The 11,401-nt window shown below is 37.6% G+C and overlaps 1 long non-coding RNA gene across 1 annotated transcript; it reads right to left on the bottom strand.

Moving 5' to 3' along the window:
• Nucleotides 1–451: 451 nt before the first annotated feature.
• On the bottom strand, nucleotides 452–2,381 carry LOC143707295 (uncharacterized). The gene is made up of 3 exons (XR_013193157.1): nucleotides 2,322–2,381; nucleotides 1,957–2,219; nucleotides 452–880 (listed from the first exon to the last, which is right to left on the bottom strand). It is a non-coding gene; the product is annotated as an uncharacterized LOC143707295 (long non-coding RNA).
• Between the last annotated feature and the right edge of the window lie 9,020 nt (nucleotides 2,382–11,401).

Raw genomic sequence — 11,401 nt, 5'->3', positions numbered from 1 at the left:
GACTAAAAATTCCCTTGGCTAGAAAAAATCTCTACAAAAGATTGTTTCTTCCTATGGCAGTGATTATCTTAAATCGTACAGTGTTTTAATTGAAACAATAGAGCGACTGCTAATATATATATATATATATATATATTTTTTATTATTATTTTTACAGTGTTTAACTATATTATTTTTTGTATTTGTGTTGGTGATATGTGATGTGTCTTATGTTACAGTGTCAAAGAAAAATTTCCGCTCTGTGAAAACAGACTGGACAATAAAGTTCAATCCAAAAGTTACAGTGGCCGACAGGAAAATATGTCATCGCCTGAGACAGCAGAGAGTAGCCAGTACAGCAATTAGGTTTCTTTACAAGGATAAATAAAGAAATTATGTTTACTTTATTATTCAGGAAAACTGCTCATTCTAAGGTAATACAAATATAACGGTTCATTAAGTAAGGTCTTTATACACCACTGAAAAGTTCTTTTTCAAGGTAGTGAGGAAACGTGCTCTGTAGTGCTGTTTGTTCGCTGTCGGCTACGGTAGAAACATGACGACACAATATGTCGACCTCCATAGAAGGGGGTGCCCGCGGTTATGGAGATATAAATGTCTCATTCTAAGGTAATAAAAACAAAACGGTTCATTATGTAAGGTCTTTATACACCACTGAAAACATAGTTATGGATCTTATATTGCATTTCTGTCAATAGATCCTCAGAAATATTACATATTGCACCTTTAAGATCTTTAGATACCGCTACAAAATATCACACCATGACGTAGCAATAAGTACACACTAATACAGTGTCTCTTCCAGTGTGGTCCCCTGAAGAGAAGGAGCAAAGCATCAGTGTGGATCCGGCCTTGTACAGGGATAGCCTATGCAGAAGACCTAGTAAGGGAGGAGAACCACCAGCATTAACGGCAACACTCAGTCAAGAAAATAAAACAATGCTGCTATGAATGTGGCACATGAGTTGTAGGCCCAAGATAGGGTTGCCAACTGTCCCAAATTAGCCAGGACGTCCCATATTTTGGGCCTTATTTATTTGTCCTGATTAAATAGACTGCTATGCTGATCTAACCACTGACCGATACAACAGCAACACGCACAACACCGGTCATCATCCAATCACAGTCCACACTCACGCGCATCAGACCATATACGCATAACAAACTCTAAATTGAGAATGAATTATTATTTTTGGACAAATCATTGTTTGATTTGCGAACAGAATCCTCTGCTGTCTGGTCGCTCCCTGTTTGATCCGGACTCACGCTAACAGCAAATCCCGTTCACTGTCCAGCCAGGTTTTGATTTTGGGAAATCAGTTTTGGTGAATTCAAACAACGTGATTATTGTTCATGAATGAGTCCAACATCCAGCCACGCAAGAAAACATGAAATCTTTCTGAGGGAATAATATGTTGATGTGATTTGCTGCCCAAGAAACGTTTCTGATTATTATTAATGTAAAAAAAAAAAAAAGAGACAGGATTCTTTGATGAAGGTTCAAAGTTGATTCATCCGAAAAAGGAGAAAAAAAGCTTTTGTAACATTATAGTAATGGGGAGTTCTTGTTCGTATTTTTGATAAATTTTTACCACTTAATAAATACCCATTGTTCCTGCACTTGAGTCCTCACTCCTTTCATCAACCCATTCCGTGACAGAAATGACATATACTGTGTGATACAGTACATATATTTTGAGTGTCCCTTATTTTTCTGTAAAGAACCACGATTGTCCCACATTTTTCTTTTCTGAAGTTGGCAACCCTAGCTTAAGAGCAAAATAATAGAGAACCAAACAAATGATTAAACAACAAGAAGCAATGAAGAAATGCCAATTAATCACAGGAAAACAGTGGCTGGCCTGGTCCCTTTTCAAGAGAAACCAAGTACGTTAGTTGCCAACCTCATTAAACAGCATAGCATAGTCAACTCAAACATAGAAAATATAGGCCTACTTTTCAGTATGCTCAACTGTCCCACAGTGCATTGACACATGAAAGAAAAAAAAGGTGAACGTTCCATTGCTACAGACAGAGAAAGTCGTTAAAATATGTTCCAATGCAGGTATAAAACATGCAATGGAAAATGTACATATTGAGGCATTTACCAGTGCAGCCCAGCAGCTCACGTCACGCTGGGGGTGATTGTATAAATGTTAAAACTCCATGCAGAAGCCTGTGTCCTCCATGAAGAGCAGACAGGCACTTCTAGAATTACCCTAATTAAAATGAAAGAAAGAAGTATGAAAATTCAAACGGCAGGGATTAAACATGCTTTATCATGATCAATTATACCTGCATGAAAAGGGAGCCCAACTCACACAACAGTGTCTAGTATCAACACAAAAGAGAGTCTGACTTGCAGCCAGCAAACACTTATCACTTCCTGATTAGTTGTTAGTCATGTGACCTTCCAAAACATCATGTGATCCCAGGTGTTGGGTGAATGTGATGCAGCTGTGTTGTGTGCCTGCCTGTGTAGATCCCCCCAATTATTATTGTTTTCCCATTTGGGGTGTAGATCCCCACAATTATTATTGTTTTCCCATTCGGGATTAATAAAGTATGTATGTATGTATGTATCCATCCATCCATCCATCCATCCATCCGTCATCTGTTGTTGTCACCATCCATCCATTCATCCATCCATGCATCCATCCTTAATGAATAATTTTTTTTTTTTTTAATGTATCGACTAGAAAAGATTTGAATGGTAATGTATTTAGGTGAAACATTCATGTCTGCTAAGTTCCAAAATGGCAAAAACAATAAAAAGTATAGCCCATATGACTTATGCTCTATTCATGTAATAGCTTGTGCGAACAAACCGAAATGTAATTAATCATTAACTAATAATCTCCCCCTCTGGTAAAACTGGTTCTCATGTGTTTTGTGTCCGGATGTAATGGGCAAGTTTGCATATGCTAATAGAAAATGAGATTTTATAGCTGCAGCTGAATAGCAAACTAAATTTGAATCATATGAATTACAGTAAAAGTGTTTTTGTTGTTGTTGTTGTTGTTGTTGTTTTTTTTTTTTTTATGAACGGAATGGGGGAAAAAAGCTGTGTGAAGATGAAATTATCCTTTTGTGTTATACTTGGAAAAACAGTGACATGAGAATGAGAAAATATCGACTGTTCCTTTAAATGTTGTTTTTCAATTCATGTACAATGGTGATGCATTTGGGGGGGGGGGGGGGGGTAATCTTGCTTGCATTTTATGAATCTTTTTTTATTCTTTGTTTTATTGCTTTCTTTGGAATTACAGTTATATCTGTATTGCATTTTTATACTTGTTCATTTCAACAGCATCTATTGCATTCAGCAGAAATGAGCTACTATGATGTTTCGTTCCTAAACTGGCTTTCCTTCCCTCAGTTTTTCCCTCTGACACGCTCTCAGTTATTCTCTCTGAACACCTGAGGCCATGGTACATCATCCTGTCTCAAAATCACTTCCTTTTTTCTGCTTTTTCAAAACAAAATAAAAAATAACACTTTTTTGTCTTGATGCCCCTGAGCGACAGAGTATTTTGCTGTCCACAGCACATTTGTGTCTCCCAGGACCCGTTCTTTGCCTTCATAACTGTGGCGTCACTTTAGTCTACGTCCTTCTCTGCATAACACAAAGGACAAACAGAGGGGAATCACTGCGCATATATAATGATTGCATTAATTGTTTGATTTAAATTGATCAATTGATTTAATGTAATTTATTTAATTGGCAAATAATCATTTTTGAATAATTTTAATAACTAACAAAAGAGTTTGTTAAACTTTGTGATAAATAGAACACCCTCAGTAAGTGGGTCAGGTTTCAGGACAGGGCTTGTTAGGGTTTTCAGTAAAAATGGCTGCTTTTTCTAAAAGTGTTTTTGTTGGTTTCAAACATCAAATTCAAAACTGTTTGGATTATTTTATTAGTTCTTTCTTTCCAAAATACAATTCAAATAGCATCATATTTTATAATAGTAATTTGGTAGGCCAAGTAAACACAATAAAACTACACTGAAACATATTCAGACAAGCGTCAATATGGAGACATTTATATTTGGAGATAAACTGTGTTCAGGACAAGGGTGTTTTTCATAATCAGGTCACATACACTGAACAAAATTATAAATACAACAGTTTTGTTTTTAAACCCCATTTTTCATGAGCTGAACTCAAAGATCTAATTTTTTTTCTATGTACAGTGCTTACCATAAGTGAACACACCCATGCTAAAGTTGACTAAAAAGACGAATAAAAAAAAAAATCTTTTGGAAAATGATCTTAATGCCTTAATTAAAAAAAAGGGAAAAAAAGAGGAAAAATCCAAGCTTTAATTACACCAATTTTATTTGTGAATGAATAATGTATTGTAAATAAATAAACGTTCTTCCTTAAAATACAGGGTGCATAAGTCAGGCCTCCCCTGTGTTAAATTTCCATAGAGGCAGGCATATTTTTATTTTTAAAGGCCAGTTATTTAATGGATCCAGTTCCATTAATACTAAGGACTAAGATCCAATACTAACACTTTATCTTCTATTCTACGGGCCTTATCTTGCACCCAGCACAATTGACTTAGTACACCGACGCATGTATCATTCCTATTTTGCACCCGACGCACAGCAGACTTTTCCCTCCACAGACGCACGTTGGTAAATTAGGGAATGAACTTGTGCTCGCGGGTGCAGTCCAGCGAAAAGAGGAGGCGTGTTCCGGAACAAACGTTCCCTGGTGCTATTTTGCAGTTTCAGAAAACCTAGTCTAAAGTCAGTTGCACGTTATTCAGATGCTATTTTAAGGGCGCATGCTTGGCCATAATGTAGCGTGTGTGTGCCCAACGCGTATACACTTTGCTTCTCTCATCTACACAAATGCAGTAGTTCCCATTTTTGCAAACCATGCATAATTACAAGGAAAATATTACCACATGAGGGAAATCATTGTGGTATCCATGAAGATGTGAAAAAACAGGCATAAATCTAGCTTACACATTTAACCAAATTATTCAGGCTAATTGTAGTAGCCTAATGACGGATCAAACCTGTTTGACCAATAGTGGCAAGAAACATAGGTATATAAGGACAACTGACAAAGTGGGTTGTCCATCAAGAACCAGGAAACAAAATTCTGAAGACTGCGAAATCAACTTTACCATCATATAAGTTCATTAAAAACCTTACTCTTCAATTTACCACTTTCTCAAATCTGCCATCATAATAGCAATCCACCATGGAACAAGCGCGCCTGCTTTTAAAGGGAATGTGAGATGACGCTCTGATTGGTTTATTTCACGTTATGCCCAAACCACACCTATGAGTAATGTAGCTACTTCAGACGAACCCATTTTAGATTTGCATCGGGTGCAAGAGTAATTTATCCCGCCGATATAATAGCAACAGCAATCCGCCCACAACGTTACTTGCATTTTGCGTTTGATACTTGTGTTCAGATTGTTAAAATAGGGCCCTATATCTATTATCTTTAAAAATAATAATAATACAGGTACTGCATTAGATTAAACTGGGAAGGGTCATAGCACCTGCATATTGTTGTCCTATTTTTAGTTTAACTGCTTCTATTGTTCTCATTTGTAAGTCGCTTTGGATAAAGTGTCTGCTAAATGACTAAATGTAAATGTTTTTCTGGGTAACAATGGTATACATTTTCAATGTTTTTTTTTTTTTTGTTTGTTTTTTTTGTAGCGGAGACATTATACTCACTTTATATTCCCTAAGAAATTAATCCAGAATTCTCTAGATTTAGACATATGCCAGTAATTCATCCTGATAATTAATCCATAAGAAGGATACAATTTTCACTTTTAAAAAAATATTGACCTATCCTATTTTTCAGAGGGCATCATCGTTACTTCTAGTAATGCAGACAAAATACTCAATGACTTCCCCACCGCTCTGGGAGAACCTGCTGGTCTTACACAAAAATGAAGTCTAACTTGAAGGTCTGCTGAGCAAATTCATCCGATATTCTGTTGCCAGTTTAAAATCACACATACATTTCAATATGATACTTTTTTGAGAAATAGAAGTTACATTTTTTTCACACTTCTAGTTTAGTTATCTTGGTTTGTTTGGTCTTGACCAAGAAAATCAAACATGTAATTTTGTTTAGCTTAGAGTTCACGCTGTCATTTTTAACACAGAAACAAAAGGAATAAGGATAAAGTCACAACCTGATTGGACAGCTTTTATAATGTTTATTTGAGACGGAACTTGTAAAACAATTATGTGTACTGGGCTAAATATGCGTGTATGTTATTACATACCAGCTGAGAACTCACTAAGAGCTTATAAGATGTGTAAAGGAGTCAAAACAGCAACAGGAATTCCTCCGTTGAGCACAAAAAGGAAGATTTCCTGCAGGGAGACACAGTTCCAACGCCTGTACTGAACTGTAATGGGCAAGGTAGCTCCTGTGATTAGAAAAAAAAACAGGTGTGTTTGAGCATTCTGTCCTTTTTAGCCAAATCTGGCTTTTGGTTCGTTTAGATGTCTTTGGTCCATGAAGCGTTCATATGTCAACCGAAATGCACCAGTGTTCATTTGGAAGTGGACCGAAACCCCCTGAAAATTTGGGTCTCGGCACGCTTGGTTCATGCCAAGGCTTGGATGGCAGCATTCACACTTATTCAAATTAACCACAGCAGCAGAGCAATCACACCAGAGTTTGTTTTAAAGGGATGGTTCACCCAAAAATGAAAATTCTGTCAGTATTTACTCACCCTCATGTTGTTCCAACCCGGTAAGACCTTCGTTCATCTTCGAAACACGAATTAAGATATTTTTGATGCAGGCGCGGATTTATGGGCGGGTGGCCCACCCAATCAGATTAATAAAAACGAATTTTTTAATTTGCATAATAATAATAATAATAATAATAATAATGAATTAAGTTTGGCCATTTACGGCCCGACGAACACTTTATATGATATATGACAAGCCTGAGCGCGTCCATCTCTGGCTCAGCGCCAGCCAACGCGCGAACGCACAGTTTGAATCTGGCAGTTATGTCATGTCACTGTACATATTTTGTCCAGACTTTGACACCCTTGCAAGGAGAGGGGACGAGGCTCATTGTTCACATGAACACCCGGTCTTGGAAAGACAAAGACGGGCCCGTTCACATATCGCGTCTTTTGCGCGCTCAAGTTTGTTATTTCAGATGTAGGCCTACGCGCTCATAATGGAAGCGACACGGCCGTGAAAGACATGGTCAGGCATCTGATTGACCCGTCAAACGCATGCATTTCGACTGCCAAGGGACTCGCGATTTGTCATAAAAGCGCGCGTTGTTAACGTGTGCTTTGTGGTCACGGAAAATGCGCGTCAGAAACACGCGTTTTTTGCATCAAAACGTGCGTCATCGACGTGTGATCTGCTATTTAAATTATATTGTTTCTGTCTGCAGGTGTTTTTTGCCTCTGAAGTGTTTTTGTAACAAGAAAAGAAAAACAACTCTCGGTTTCAAGTTCACTGTTTTTTATTTTAGCACCTCGGACAGTCCCTTAATCCCTTCGTTCGAGACACATCTCGCAAATTTTCCAGTTGTAATTCCGGTAACACTTTACAATAAAGTTTCATACATTATTTATTTATTTATTTAATGCAAAAACCACAAATTTCTGGCGTGCGTTTTCCGTGACCACAAAGTGCACGTTAAGAACGCGCGCTTTTATGGCAAATCGCATGCTTTATGAATACTTTAGCTTGCCATCAGTGTTGCCAGATGGACGATAATTGTCGTATTTGTACGATAATTTTGACCTATGTACGATGTACGATCAAAAATGAAAAAAATCCCATAATGTAAGATAATTTCAGAGTTTTCAGTCGTTCGTCCAAACACACATCCTACCGCTTCTCTCTCTGACCCAGAATCATTTTGCAGGCTCACCTGCCTGCACGCAAGCACGTAGCCTATAGCCTACACACACACACACACACACACAGGCACCACACATGTCGCCCGGCCGCACGTCAACACTGCTCCATCTAATCCATCCTACATGTTGGGATAAATAGCTGTATTCTTCACGTTTACGTCGTGTACAATAATGTTCTTCCAAATAGATCATTTTGAACTCCTGGTACGATAATTGGACATTTCCAATCTGGCAACACTGCTTGCAGTTGCCATACGCATGTGGTGCAGGCTGCAGCGCGCTCGTTTTTCCAGGCGCGCCTATATGTCGCGGCGAGATGAAAAACATCTCAACTTTTCAGAGAGTGCCGCAAGGTCATTTGACAAAAAACAACCGGTCAGCATCGGTCTTTCCGTATTAACAACTTCGAAAGCTCGGCCGAACAGCTGATCATAGCTGTACAGTGCGGTTTTTATTTCTCATCTCCATAAATATAGCATACTAAACCCTAGATTCAGGCCCACCTCGACTTAATCCAGGCCCACCCATCTGTCACGTTCTGCATCCACCACTGTTTTGATGATATCTGAGAGCTGGATCACTCCTCCATACTAGTCGGCTTCTTCAGGGATTGAAAATTGCCCACCCCCGAAAAGTTATTAAAAACATTGTTAAAATAGTCCAAGTGACTACAGTGGCTCAATCTTAAGTTTATCAAGTGACGAGAATACTTTTTGTGCGCAAAAACAAACAAAAATAACAACTTTATTTCAACTATTCATTTCCTTCTCTGTGTGCCTCTAGTCAATTAACGTAGTGTGATTGCGCAAAGCTACGTCACACGTAGGCTCACTATTGGCCGACACTGGTCATGTGGGTGATGCGTGTGACGTTCAACAGAAGAAGGAAATGAATAGTTTAAATAAAGTTGTTATTTTAGTTTTTTTTTGCGCACAAAAAGTATTCTCGTCATTTGATAAACTTAAGATTGAGCCACTGTAGTCACTTGGACTATTTTAACAATGTCTTTAATAACTTTTCGGGGCTGGCAAGTTTCAATCCCTGAAGAAGCCGACTAGTATAGAGGAGTGATCCAGCGCTCAGATTTCATCAAAAATATCTTAATTCGTGTTCCGAAGATGAACGAAGGTCTTACGGGGTTGGAACAACATGAGGGTGAGTAAATACTGACAGAATTTTCATTTTTGGGTGAACTATCCCTTTAATTAAACCAAACCTGCCAAGTGTGAACACACTGTAAGTGCATGTATGTTACTGTAATTCAGTTCCCCTCAGGTTCACAAGCATTGTTCATCACATTAACAATGAACGTTTGACCACTGGAAAATATTCAGATGCTTTCATCAAGACATTCATGCATTGTAAGTCTGACTTAAGGATCCAAATATTTTCTGGGGCCGAAATATAGATTTTGGATCGGACATGCTTTGTCAAGATCTCAATTTTAAAATATATTAAAACAGAAAAAAGTTATTTTAAATTGTTATAAAATTTCATAATATTAAATTAATATTACTATTATGTTTTTACCAAATTTATATATAGCCTGGTATGAGCATAAGACACTTCTTTGATGAAAGATCAAGTCTTCAAAAATACTTAATTTCAGATGAATACCATTTTCTGAAATATAAAATTTTATCTAAAATAATAAAATGCAGTATTTCTCAAAACATCTATATTTAAAGTGTATTATTGTATTTGATGTGTGTTCAGCTAAATGTAAAATAATTGTAAACCAAAATGTCTAAATTGAAAAAAATGGAATGACATGACATCATTTATTGATCATTTAATGTATAAAATTACAAATGTGACTTGTCCGAACATGATATAAGTGAAAAATACTCGTTATGAGAATATTTCACCCGTCAGTTACAATTTTCCATCAATATATATATAGATATCAAAAATATGTTCCAAGAAAGTTTTGCTGACGTTCCCAATAGGTTATGTAAACGTTATTATTTAATGTTCTCTGAAGGTTCTTTTTTTTAAATTCTTGGTAATATGCAATCATTAGGGAAACATTCCATTGATTCATTTTGCAAACATTATGGGAACATTGCTTTTGAATGAACGTTCTAAAACAAGTAGTAACATTTAAAAAATGTCAGACGACCGTCCAACTGAAACGTTTCAGAAATAAATGTTGTATTAATGTATGAATAATGTTGTGTGCTAAAGTTTTGAGAACAGAAGCAAAGACCAGATAACTTTGAACAAAATGTTCGATTAACGTTACCTTACCTAAAAACCTTTTCCAGAACATTAGCCAAAACCCCTCTCAGCTCCAACCCCTTTAGGATGTGAGGAAAGGATGCAAGGAAAGAAAATGAGGATGGAGGAATCTAAGGGAATCTTAGGGGCCGTTTACACAACACCGTTTTTAACAAAAAACGGAACACTTTTTATGTGTTTTGGCCGTTCATTTACACAACAACTGTGTTTTGGGGGCCTGAAACCGCAAACTTTTGAAACGTCTATGTTTTTGAAAACGATACAGTTATCGTCTCCGTGTAAACTACAAAAATGTGAATTTGTGAAAACTGTGATGTCATGCGCATGCATATTATGTGTTAAGTCTATAGGTCTATATTTATGTTGTTAAAGTTTGGTAATTTGTTAATTTATTTGTGTGTCAGATTTTTCGACAAGAAAGACTTCGGCAGGATACACCTGTGCTCAGTGCTTGAAGTGGGAAAAGAAAGGTGCCGGTACTCTCTTGCATTGGCAAATCATGACATTTGAGATTTCTACAGTGAAAAACAAAACTTATAACACAACTTATTGTTATTTATTAACAACATAAATGTATTAAAACAAGTCATGCGTGTGTGCACGTGCGTGCGAAAACGGAACTCCAAAAATACATTTAGATTACTACATTTTATTTAATTAAATGCATTTATGGTGAGATTATTATATTTTCATGTCAATCTGTGTTTTGACCACGAACCATGAGCTGTCACTTTAATTCACCGCGTGCAGCACAGCAAAAATAGACTCGGAACGATCTCTGCACTGCTGTATACGCAGAGCACCAGGAGTGCATTGACGGACCGCATGCGCGTGCTGTGTGAAAGCTCGAACCTGTTAACATGGGTGTGAAAAAAATACGCACTGCATACGCACTGCAAACGAAGTATATCAACGGGCGTGACACTGGCGCCTTTTCTGTCAGTGGTCGAGTACCGGCTACATGCAAGAAGTAGCGGTACGCAAGAAAAAGTGCAGGTACGCATAAGAGTAAAATGTAGAAGTGCCGGTACTGCGTACCGGTGAGTACCGCCCCACTTCGAGCACTGCCTGTGCTTCCTCACTCCTCGTTCCTCGCGGTGCAATCACAGAATTAAGATGTCCTTCAAGATGGCTACTTTTCACCGGTTTTGGGGTCAGAGGAGCAAGGATGCATCCATTTGAGTATTGAGTTCTTCCCATTGGTTCTTCTTCTAAGCAGCTGTTCATCTCACTTGACTCTGAAGGCTGCCTCCTGCCAGTAAGGTG

This window comes from Siphateles boraxobius, unplaced genomic scaffold (assembly GCF_051911475.1).
Source record: "Siphateles boraxobius isolate OS27281-9 unplaced genomic scaffold, OSU_SipBor_1 41, whole genome shotgun sequence".
In the NCBI taxonomy this organism is placed as follows: domain Eukaryota; kingdom Metazoa; phylum Chordata; class Actinopteri; order Cypriniformes; family Leuciscidae; genus Siphateles; species Siphateles boraxobius.
This window is presented reverse-complemented; position numbering and strand designations above follow the sequence as displayed.